This window comes from Danio rerio, chromosome 15 (genome assembly GCF_049306965.1).
Source record: "Danio rerio strain Tuebingen ecotype United States chromosome 15, GRCz12tu, whole genome shotgun sequence".
In the NCBI taxonomy this organism is placed as follows: domain Eukaryota; kingdom Metazoa; phylum Chordata; class Actinopteri; order Cypriniformes; family Danionidae; genus Danio; species Danio rerio.
Genome location: NC_133190.1, coordinates 49,296,475 through 49,310,000, shown reverse-complemented (window position 1 = coordinate 49,310,000; position 13,526 = coordinate 49,296,475). Strand labels below are relative to the sequence as shown.

Genomic DNA, 13,526 nt, shown 5'->3' with positions numbered 1-13,526 from the left:
TGCTAAATTTTGTGCAAGTTGTACAGAAAACACTTATTAGATATAGTGTACATATCATCATGATAACAACACACAAACGCATTAACTGCTGTGCACCACGGTTAATTTTGAAAGGTAAGAGTCCACAGAAAAACATCCCATCAAGCACGTTTAGTCCACCGACACAGTAGTGTTAAATTATGAATGCTTATTCATTTGTTTATGGCTGTTTCTTAATACCAAGTACGCAAAGTTCAGACTTGTGTCCTTGGAAGTTCAGACTTGCCAGTTCAGACTTGGAAGAACAAACTCCCGAGGACGCGAGGACACAAGTCGGGTACTTCTTCAAATGGACCAGCAGTGTACTTTATACCGTCACTTACCTCACCATGGATTCATCAGTTTCACTGTACATTCACAATAAAATGATTCAATTCATATTATATTAATATTATAAATCTACATTTTTGATTTAAGAAAATGTACACATATATTGGTCACACTTTACAATGAGGTTCATTAGTTAATGTTAACTAATGCATTTACTAACATGAACAAACAATGAACAATACATTTACTACAGTGTTTGTTGATGTTAGTTAACTTTAGTTAATGAAAATACAGTAGTTCATTGTTGGTTCATGTTAACTCATGGTGCATTAATGTTAACAAGCACGGACTTGGATGTTAATAATGCATTAGTAAATGTTCAATTATGATTATGATTAGGCCCCATTTACACTAGTGCGTTTTTGTTTGAAAACTGCGTTTTAGATCAAAAACGATCCACATTAGGGTTTCTGAACATATCTCCGCCCACACTACGCCACCAGAAACGTATATCACGTGACCATTCGCGCACTCCGGGCATGCGCATTCTAGCGAATGTGAGCCGCTGCTGTAGTAAAAAAGGCAGAGTTTAACTGCACAATGGCGCCTAAAACAGACAATAGTGCAAACAACGCTCCCATTTCTGTGTCCGTGTTGTTGTTCACAGTGAAGGCTGGTCTGCTGTCTTCTGGTAGCGTTAAAGTCATGTGTTATAGTCATGTGGTAGGGGCTTGACGAATAAGGGAAGGATACGCAATGACACAAAAGCCCCAATCAGAGAGGCGAATGTCTGCAGCCCCGCCTCCGTTTCAGATGTCTCCGTTTTCCCTCATCCACACTGAGACAGAGCAGCAGCGTTTCAGAATGAAAACGGCCTCTCTAGCGTTTCCAAAACGCTCTGTTGTGCTCGGTAACTCCGGAGTAGTGTGGATAGGTGGCGTAACCGTAGCAAAACTTATACGTTTTAAACTAAAACGCACTAGTGTAAACGGGGCCTTAAGGCTGATTTATATTTCTGCGTCAAACGCCGGCGTATGCTACAGCGCTGACGCATAGCCCTTCGCCGTGGCCGTTGGCGTCGCTGATGTGCACCTCTCAAAAAATGTAACTACACGTCGCAACGACGCGTAGCGCAAGCTCTGTGATTGGTTGGCTTGGTAGCGCTGACGAGTCTGGGCGGGACTGAGAGCCGCGTGAATGGTGCGAGCCTGATGGAGCGACTGTTTACAAGTGTGGAGTCCCGTGAAGGAGCTTCTGATGGAAAGTTTTGTTTTGTGTTTACATCATGGTTAAAGTTGTTGCACGTCCGCCGGTTCCTGCTTTAAAATGAGCGAGTTTGAGCCACTTGTACATCCCGGAAGTGCAGGAAAAGCAAAACACCAGCAAAGAAACTCGACACAGAGGAACATTTACACCTCACTGCCAACTAGCATTTCGGAAGTGTTAATGCAGACCAACAGAGACAGCGCGCAGAAGTATAAATGCACAGCTGCGCACGTTGCATGCGCCAATGGTTACACCGGTCACTTGACGCAGAAGTATAAACCAGGCTTTAGAGTGCTGAGATGTTCCGATGTTACAGAGGACTCATTTTATTTCTTTGATCAAACTTCCAAGTTGCCTATAGCCTATGTTTGTTACGAATAAATTATGCTAAAACATACAAATGACTCATCCTTGAAAAAAGGAGCTCTGTGCATGTGCACATTTGAATAATGTCGGGTGTAAACGGCTTCAGGTTTTATAAAACTGTCAATCAAAATGTGCATGTCGGGCTCGGGCCCTATCGGGCCTAATTTTTTTGGGCCGGATTACAGCTCTACTCTATATTATACATGCAACTCAATTATAATCATCCACAACCCACATTTCATTGATAATTGCTCTGCGACAGAGAGAAAGTTAAAGCACGAGTGAGTTGTGTTCAAATCAATACCCCTATTAAAGTGCCTTTCTCATCTGAATGTGCAACTTTTGATGCTTGAATCTCATTTCAATTCAATTTTCCATTCAAAGACCAATTCCAGACGTGCACGACAGGTCACCGGCATGGCAAGGCGAAGGCTTTCAGACATCTCATTTGAGTCTCATTCATATTTGAGTGCAGTATTTACTGATGTGGAAATGCATATGACCTGTCGGCACACTTCATCAACACCACGGCCAGAAAACACTGCCATCATCACTCTCAAACCGATGCTTTTCACGCAGACTCGAATCAGACGTGCAGATTGGTTTATTCTGAATATCTGCTCTGAGAATCAATCTCTTTGACCGATTACCTCATTCAAGGATGACTTGATCAATTGGGTCTAAAGAGTGCATATTATTGAACGCCTGTTTAAGGGTTGGCAGCAGAAAAATGTCAAGCTTCATTCGTGATGCAAACGCAATGCTAAAATAACGCAACAACGTTATTCACAGCATCAATTTTTGAATTAACGTTTCATTTACTCACTAAAACAGAGCTTGACGTTAAGCATTTGTTATTTGGAGACAATCTTATTTATTAAGAGCACCATTTATTTCATTTCTGAAAGAATCAGCAGTTTGAATGAATCGATTGAATGGTTCAATTACCTACTAATAAAGACAATTAGCACAACTATTGAGAGTTTTTAATTTTATAGAGGATTATTTCACGTTAATTAATCACAACCTCTGGATTTAAGTACACAAGATTTGTGTGTGGAGACAATATTATTTATTAAGAGCACCATTTATTTAATTTCTGAATAAATCAGCAGTATGAACTAATCAATTGAATGATTCAGTTAACCACTAATAAAGACAATTAGCACAACTATTGAGATTTTTTAGTTTTACAGAGGATTATTTCACATTAATTAATCACAACCTCGGGGTATAAGTACATACGATTTGTGTTTGGAGAAAATAACATTTATAAAATGTGCTATTTATTTCATTCTCTGAATGCCTCAGCTATTTAAACGAATCAATTGATTGATTCGATTACCTACTAATAAAGACAATTTTCACAACAACTATATTGTTGTTTATTGAGAAGATTGTTTAGCATCATTTGATCACATATTTAATCAAATTAATCATTTGTATCACTTACAAGCCCTACTTTAATGTCCAATTCAATTATAATCGTACACAAACTGCACAGTAGTTCAACGATAATTACACAGAGAAAGTAGGAGTGAGTTGTGTTCAGTTCAATATGCCTATTAAAGTGCCTTTCTCATCTAAATGTTCAACTTTTGATGTTTGAATCTTATTTAAAATACATATATATATATATATATATATATATATATATATATATATATATATATATATATATACACATACATACATACATTTACATTTAGTCATTTAGCAGACGCTTTTATCCAAAGCAACTTACAAATGAGGACAAGGAAGCAATTTACACAACTATAAGAGCAACAATGAATAAGTGCTGTAGGCAAGTTTCAGGTCTGTAAAGTCTAAGAAGGAAAGTATTAGTAATAGTTTTTTTTTTGGGTACAGTTAGTGTGATATCCAGAGAGGCAATTGCAGATTAGGAAGTGTAGTGGAAACTAAATAGTTGAGTTTTTAGTCGTTTCTTGAAGACAGCGAGTGACTCTGCCGTTCTGATGCAGTTAGGGAGTTCATTTCACCAACTGGGCAGATTGAACGTGAGCGTTCGGGAAAGTGATTTCTTCCCTCTTTGAGATGGAACCACGAGGCAACGTTCATTCACAGAACGCAAGTTTCTGGAGGGCACATAGATCTGCAGAAGTGAGAGCAGATAAGAAGGAGCAAAGCCAGAAATCGCTTTGTAAGCAAACATCAGAGCTTTGAATTTGATGAGAGCAGCAACTGGCAGCCAGTGCAAACAGATGAGCAGCGGAGTGACATGTGCTCTTTTAGGTTCATTAAAGACCACTCGTGCTGCTGCATTCTGGAGCAGCTGAAGAGGCTTGATTGAGTTAGCTGGGAGCCCAGCGTGTAGAGAGTTGCAGTAATCCAGTTTGGAGAGAACAAGAGCTTGAGCAAAGAGTTGAGCTGCATGTTCAGATAAGAAGGGTCGGATCTTTCTGATGTTATAGAGTGCAAATCTGCAAGATCGAGCAGTTCTAGAAATGTGGTCAGAGAAGTTTAGTTGGTCAGCAATTGTGCATATATATATAAAACGCAACAATAATCTTTATGGTGTAATTTTTAAAAATTGAGGAAAACTTCCGGTTCGTTGAGTTTCATCAATTAAATGAATCAATCACCTACTAATAAAGACAATTATCACAACTATTGAGAGTTGTTAGTTTTAAAGAGGACTATTTTACATTAATCACAACCTCAGGATATAAGTTTGTAAGATATATTTGTCAGAGACAATATTATTTATAAAGCATGCAATTTATTTCCTTCTCTGAATGCATCAGCTATTTGTATGAATCAATTGAATGACTCAATCACCTACTAATAAAGACAATTATCACAAACAACTGCATTGAAGTTTAATTAGAAGCCAATTTAACAATAATTAATCACTTATTTACCCAATTTAAGCATTACAAGGCCTACTTTATTTAACTATTCAGTTAAAATCATACACAAACTGCACAGTTCAGGGATAATTGTACTGAGACAGTGAGAAAGTTAAAGTAGGAGTGAATTCTGTTCAATTCAATAGACTTATTAAAGGGCCTTTCTCATCTGAATGTGCAACTTTTAATGCTTGAATCTTATTTTTTTAAAAATCTAATGCAAACATCATTATTCTCAGTGTCATTTTTTTAATTGACGTTTCATTTACCAACTAAAGCAAAGCTGCATGTTAAGCTTGCATTTCATTGATGGCCTACTCGTCCCGAAACGGCCTCAACAATTCATCTTCAGTATATTAAAATCATTAGCAATCTGCTGAGGGATGAGGAATATGAAGTCAACCATACAGTCGACCACATTATGCATAATTCAGACAATGTGACCCACACTGCCTTGTGGGAAAACAGGGGTCGTTTCCCATCCAAATTAATGTTCTTCTGTGATTATTCCCCGCTACAAGTTAGAGGGCAAGAGTCACTAATGAATATAATTCTGGGTGTGTGTCTTTTTTCACTCCTGAACCAAAAGTACTACCAAAATCAGCTGAAAAATTAACAAGTTAAAAAGGCCCTCGTTGCTTTTACATGAGTGGTTTTATAAATTAAATTACAACAATGTTGAAAATTATGTCAGAAGTGTGACGATTCATATACAGGAGAACGTTTTTAGACTAAAAGTGACCAAAGCTTCACCTCTGACCAATGCAATTAAATATAAATGACAAAGCAGCGAATACTATGGATAAATATTGACTGAGCGATCCTCTATTGTTAGATGAGGGTAAAACCAACGTTGACATTTGGAGCTAAACTGCAATGAAAGGAAACAAGATTTAATCAATATTTATTTAATATTTCAAAATTAAATATTTTAAAATTAACTATTTAAAATGTATACACAATTATAAATTTGTAATTTTGAGAATTATTAATTAAATTTCAATTAAAAGTTTACACATACTTCCTTGGTATTTTTAGCTTTGCTTTTAAGCTGTATAACTTTGGTCGAATGTTTAGGGTCTCCTTTCACAAGCTTCTCACAATAGTTTGCAGGAATTTTGGCCCATTCCTCCTGACAGAATTGGTGTAACTGAGTCCGAATTTTCTTGCTCGCACAAGCTTTTTCAATTCTGCCCACAAGTTTTCTATAGGATTGAGGTCAGGGCTTTGTGATGGCCACTCCAAAACATTCACTCTGTTGACCTTAAAGCACATTTTAAACTCATTTGCCAGTATGCCTAGGGTCATGGTCTGTTTGGAAGACCCATTTGTGGCCAAGTTTTAATTTCCTGGCTGATGCCTCGAGATGTTGCTTCAGTATTTGATGTTCTTTCATGAGGCTGTAAAGTGGACCAGTCCCTCCTGAAGCAAAACAGCCCCACAACATGATGCTGCCGCCCCCATACTTCACAGTTGGGATGGTGTTCCTAGGCTTGTGCGCTTTCCCCTCCAAATGTAACACTGGTCATTATGGCCAAACAGTATAATCTTAGCTCCATCAGACCACAGGACATGTCTCCAAAAATGAGGTTTTTGCCAGTGTATTTAAGCAAATTGTAATCTGGCTTTGTTGATTTTCCTATGTCATTACACAAGGAAGCAGTGTGTTTGAGGTTTTCTTTAAATACTATTCTACAGTTGTGCCTCACATTAACTCAAATGTTGTCACAATTACAAATTTTAATGTACTCAAAAGGCACTCTATACCCATATTTCAGCCATTTCATTGTGTAATTGAAAATGAACCAAATCTAAATCATTCTAAAAAGATTAATATTCCATTGTCGCTACTTGAAACTTGGTATTATAAATAGAAAGTATGTAAATGCCAATAAAAATATTAAAATAGTATTCTGTGCAGACTTTTTTATTGGGGGGAAATAAGATGTATTTCTGGTGGCATGGTGGCTCAGTGGTTAACACTGATGAACAAGATGGTCACTTTTTGAGTCCCAGCTAGGTCAGTTGCAGTGGCGTAGCGGACGGGCCCGCGGGGCACGCACCGCGGGGGGTGGGGGGGCCGAGTGATTAGGAGGCCCCACGCCACCACGATTTTCAATAATTGAAAATCCGGCAACAGCAATAATCAAACTCTTGGAAACAACTGTGGTTGGAACCAAAGTTCACAGGTCTGTACGTGTTCTCTGAACTCCTCTCAAGCGGTGGACTACTTCATTCTGATTGCTTGCCGCTGAACCGCGTCATAGCCCGGTCATAGCTCATACCATAAAGTTGACTTGATTTAAACTGTCCTCAACGCCCACACAGGAGAAGACGCGCCGCGCTGTTCCTCGCTGCCGGTTCTCATTGAAAATGAATGACTTCTGGCTATACTTGACGCTCTCCCCGCCTTCGGTTTGTGATCGCTCCTCAGTTTGCCCCCAACTGGGGGCCCCGTCAGTGATCCCTGCAGGGGGGCCTCCGCATTTTGCGCTATGCCATTGGTCAGTTGGCATTTCTGTATGGAGTTTGCATTTCCTTTCCGTGTTGGCGTGGGTTTCCTCCAGGTTTCCTCAACAGTCCAAACACATAGAGGAATTGACTGAACTAAGATGACTTTAGTGTGTGTGTGTGTGTGTGTATGTTTCCCAGTACTGGGTTGCAGCTGTGAGGGTATCCGCTGTGTAAAACATATGCTGGAATAGTTGGTGGTTCATTTCACTGTGGTGACATCTGAAACATAGACTAAGCTGAAGGAAAATGAATGAATGAAGATGCTTTTGAGATTAAACGCGATTTGTTTGTCAGACATTCCTCAGTACTAGTCAATGTGTCAGTAGTGAAGTGCGAGTAGTGTCAGTAGTTGAATGCAAAGTAACTTATGTTAGGTTTTTGACCAACATGTCGAGAGTTCACACTTAGATATTGCTTGATAATAATAGCAGGTTTGGCATGCTGTCCCGGGAGAGAATCCTCAGCTCGGCGATAATTGAGCCCAGGGATCCCGCCTGGTCAGCGAGCACGTAAGGGGGTACGAGATCATGTAGTTCTCGAGATCTCCCCCTGGTAAAAAAGCTAATGGGGTGGATGGGGGGGGGGGGGTTCAAATAAATGGAGATGATGGAGTAATGTCAGACTATTTCTAGTGAGTTTGGAATGATCCGATGGGCTTACTAATGATTACAGATGAGAGGCCAGCCACGATCAATCATATCACGTGCTCCTCTTAAAATTAGTTTGTGAAACTTCAAATGAAATGAAACTTAAATGAATACACCCCTTTTTGAAAATTAATTTTATGCATTTTTTCAGTGACTATAGCCACTATATTCCAGTTCATGACATTTTTATTAAACAGTCGTCTCCTATAATATAAGAATTTGGTGACAGAACATCTTTAGAAACCCAATACATTTATACTCAAATTAATTATTGCAGAAAAAACAAATACAAACTACAAAATTTCTACAATTTTTTTTTTTGGTGTTTAATGTTTTCCTAATTGTTCCTGTTTATTAAAATCTTTTTTTCCCAACAAATTCTTTTGAGTGTACAAATTTTTTGCCAATATCATGCTATCGATTCAGTTCAACTCAATATCTTGGTGCATCACGATGCATTGACGATGCTTTCCATAAACAGTTCAATATTTTCTTCACAGCACAGCAACTCTTGTATTAATATGTATAAAAATATTTATATACTATTTGTAATACAATGTTGCCCTTTAAAACAAACATTCAGATACAGTATATAAACTGTACCTTTAAAAACTCAAGTACATGCACACAACAACATGAGCATTTATAGCAATCCACTCATCCAGCTATCCATCCATCATTATTTTGTTTCATCCATCCATTCATCCATCCATCCATGCAACTGTCTTTTCATCCATCATTCTTTTGTTCCATCCATCCATTCATGCATCCATCCTTCCATCCATCCATGAGTATTTTTTGTTCCATCCATTATTCTTTCTTTTGTTCCAACCATCCATCTATCATTATTTTGGATTCATTTATTCATTAATTTATTTATTCATTCATTCATTCATTCATTCATTCATTTTTGTTCCATTCATCCATCCTTATTCATTCATTCATGTTTATAAACAAATATACGTATCCCACTATCCATCCATCCCGCTATCCATCCATCCATCCACACATCATTATTTTGGATTCATTCATTCATTCATTCATTGTTGTTCCATTCATCCATTCATCTATCAATCATTATTTTGTTCCATCCATCCATCCATCCATCCAACCAAATCTAAAAACTTTTTTAGTGCTGAGTTTCTCACAGACTTCAACAGAGTGTCAAAATCTTGATAATTCTGTGGGTCTCGTCTATCAAATCTGACCTTTATTCTCTATTGGATTGGGGTCAGGTGATTGGCTGGGCCATTCTACAGCTTAATTTTCTTTCTCTGAAAGCACCTGAGAGTCTCCTTGGCTGTATTTTGGATCAATGTCCACCCTGGTTTCATCTTTATCCTCCTGCTAATGTAGATGTTGGACTGAAGCAGCTGATGTTCATTTACACTGAGGAAGGGCAGAAGGTCGTTGAAGATCTACTGAGAGATTTCAGCTGCTGTGTGGGCCTACACTGCTGAACTAAACCTCCCTTTCTTCATGTGTTCAATACTTTTGCCCTGTGTCATTTAATGTCATTACACACAACTTAATTTGTAAACTAATTTGACTTGTTTTGCTTTGCATATATGGATTTCTTTGGTTGCTATCAACATCTGGGGAACATTTTAAGTCAACAGCACCTTAAGAAATATGTTTTCTAAGAAAAATGCTTATTTTGCACCCTATATAAGAAAAGCGCATTCATGTTGTCATGATGAAAACTGTAATAAAATCGCACCGTCTGGTCTCTTTGTTTTGTAGTGATTTGCATTTGCATATACCTTTATGTTGTGTTTTTATGTTTGTGCCATTGATCACTGCATTTCTCAAGTGATTCAATATCACAGTCCTTTCACACAGAAGGTCATCCGCTCTTTTATGTAAGTTGACAATTACACAAGCAAGATTAATTGCCAATTACCACCGGGTTAATATTGATTCACAACCTGTCCAAGTGATTATACCAGAGCACTGCGAAATATTTGTTTGAGATAGCATGCCAGTTACGTGCATTCATCTTTCTTTCATCGTGTTTGGAGACGTGCAGCATTTCTAATTGGTGCATGAGCAGTAAAACACAGACTGATGTGTGCTTCCCTCAATTACCAGAATAAATCTAAACCGGATGAGCAAAGAAATTAAGTTTGACCACACTGTAGTCGACGACAAAAGCAAACAGATCCCCGCAAAACTTCAATCCGCGTATTCCTTCGGGACCGTGATGGTGATTTAACCTGCATGGAGTCCAGCAAGCCGCCAGAGCTTATCCCGCTAATACAGACCGACGGATTATGGAAATGGAAACCTTAATGTTTACACTCCAAGACTGGGAAGTGACTCAAGAGAAGAAGAAAAAAGCATGAGATAAGAAGAGACAGATAGAGAGAAAAGAGAGAAAGGACTAGTATAATTCACAGTTGCTGTGACAGGGCTGGAAATATAGAGAAAATACACAATACAGGCTGATTGGGGATACGTGCCCAGGGCTACATATTTGGGAAAGTGCAAAAATATGTGTCCTGGCATACGTCTGGCTGCATTTTGTGTGCAATGCTGCAGACAACTATACAAAATCTATACTCGAGTAAAAGTAACAAGCTTAAAAGTTACTCATAGACATACAATATATCATTAAAATGACATTTTATTTATGTCTAATCATTTAAATCTAGTAAAATGGAAATATTTTACAAATTATTTGCTAAAAACAAAATATGCTGTCATCTATCTACTTTACAAAAGCAACAAGAATGAGTAAAAGAAAAAACATTTACAGATGTTAGGTTGGAAGCTAATTCTTGCTGGCGGGTGGACAGACGCATAGATCAAAACGAATGGATAGATAAAAACGGATGGATGGATGGATGGATGGATGGATGGATGGACGGACGGTTGAAACAAGAAAGAAAGGTGGATGGATGGTTGAAACAAAGTAAGGATGGATGGAAGAACAGACAGAAGACAAAGAATGATGAAAAGATGATAGAATGATAGATGGAAAACAGATTAAACTTAAGAAAGAATGAGGGATGGATGGATGGATGGATGGATGGATGGATGGATGGATGGATGGATGGATGGATGGATGGATGGATGGATAGACGGAGACAAATTATACATGGATGGATAGATAAAACAAAAGAATGATGGATGGATGAATGGATGGATGGAACAAAAACAAATGATACATGCATGGATGAAACAAAAGAAGGGTGGATATATGGATGGAACAAAAGGATGGATAAATTGATGAGTTGATGGATGGATGGATGATGGATGGATGGATAGAATGAATAGATGGAACAAAAGAAGGGTGGATATATGGATGGAACAAAAGGGTGGATAAATTGATGAATTAATGGAAGGAAGGAAGGATGGATGGATGGATGGATGGATGGATGGATGGAACAAAAGAAGGGTGGATATGTGGATGGGACAAAAAGATTGATAAATTGATAAATTGAGGGATGGATGGATGGATGGATGGATAGAACAAAAGAAGGGTGGATATATGGATGGAACAAAAGGATGGATAAATTAATGAATTGATGGATGGACAGAATGATGGATGGATGGATGGATAGATGGATGGATGGATGGAACAAAAGAAGGGTGGATATATGGATGGAACAAATGATGGATAAATTGATGATTTGATGGATGGATGGATGGATGGATGGATTAATGGATGGATAGAACAAAAGAAGGGTGGATATATGGATGGAACAAAAGGATGGATAAATTAATGAATTGATGGATGGACAGAATGATGGATAGATGGATGGATGGATGGAACAAAAGAAGGGTGGATATATGGATGGAACAAATGATGGATAAATTGATGATTTGATGGATGGATGGATGGATGGATGGATGGATGGATGGAACAAAGGAAAGGTGGATATATGGATGGAACAAAAGGATGGATAAATTGATGAATGGATGGATAGATGGATGGATGGAACAAAAGAAGGGTGGATATATGGATGGGACAAAAAGATGGATAAATTGATGAATTGATGGATGGAAGGATGGATGAATGGATGGATAGAACAAAAGAAGGGTAGATATATGGATGGAACAAAAGGATGGATAAATTAATGAATTGATGGATTGATGGAAAGAATGATGGATAGATGGATGGATGGATGGATGGATGGATCAAAAGAAGGGTGGATATATGGATGGGACAAAAGGATGGATAAATTGATGATTTGATGGATGGATGGATGGATGGATGGATGGATGGATGGATGGAACAAAAGAAGGGTGGATATATGGATGGAACAAAAGGATGGATAAATGGATGGATGGATGGATGGATGGATGGATGGATGGATGGATGGATGGATGGATGGATGGATAATTGGATAGAATGATGGATAGATGGATGGATGGATGGATAAATGGATGGATGGAACAAAAGAAGGGTGGATATATGGATGGAACAAAAGGATGGATAAATTGATGAATGGATGGATAGATGGATGGATGGAACAAAAGAAGGGTAGATATATGGATGGGACAAAAAGATGGATAAATTGATGAATTGATGGATGGAAGGATGGATGAATGGATGGATAGAACAAAAGAAGGGTAGATATATGGATGGAACAAAAGGATGGATAAATTAATGAATTGATGGATTGATGGAAAGAATGATGGATAGATGGATGGATGGATGGATGGATCAAAAGAAGGGTGGATATATGGATGGGACAAAAGGATGGATAAATTGATGATTTGATGGATGGATGGATGGATGGATGGATGGATGGAACAAAAGAAGGGTGGATATATGGATGGAACAAAAGGATGGATAAATTGATGATTTGATGGATGGATGGATGGATGGATGGATGGATGGAACAAAAGAAGGGTGGATATATGGATGGAACAAAAGGATGGATAAATTGATGGATGGATGGATGGATGGATGGATGGATGGATGGATGGATGGATTGATTGATTGATTGATTGATTGATGGATGATGGATGGATGGATGGATGGATGGATGGATAATTGGATAGAATGATGGATAGATGGATGGATGGATGGATGGATAAATGGATGGATGGAACAAAAGAAGGGTGGATATATGGATGGGACAAAAGGATGGATAAATTGATGAATTGATGGATGGATGGATGGATGGATGGATGGATGGATGGATGGATGGATGGATGGATGGATGGAACAAAAGAAAGGTGGATATATGGATGGGACAAAAGGGTGGATAAATTGATGATGTGATGGATGGATGGATGGATGGATGGAACAAAAGAAGGGTGGATATATGGATGGAACAAAAGGATGGATACATTGATGAATTGATGGATGGATGGAACAAAAGAAAGGTGGATATATGGATGGGACAAAAGGGTGGATAAATTGATGATGTGATGGATGGATGGATGGATGGATGAATGGATAGAATGATGGATGGATGGAACAAAAGAATGGTGGATATATGGATGGAACAAATGATGGATAAATTGATGATTTGATGGATGGATGGATGGATGGATTAATGGATGGATAGAACAAAAGAAGGGTGGATATATGGATGGA

The 13,526-nt window shown here is 38.3% G+C and overlaps 1 long non-coding RNA gene across 2 annotated transcripts in view; it reads right to left on the bottom strand.

Annotated features, from left to right (window-relative positions):
- The window catches only part of LOC141377940 (uncharacterized), a 103,332-nt gene that overhangs the window by 18,731 nt on the left and 71,075 nt on the right, over nucleotides 1-13,526 (bottom strand). The window lies entirely within an intron of this gene.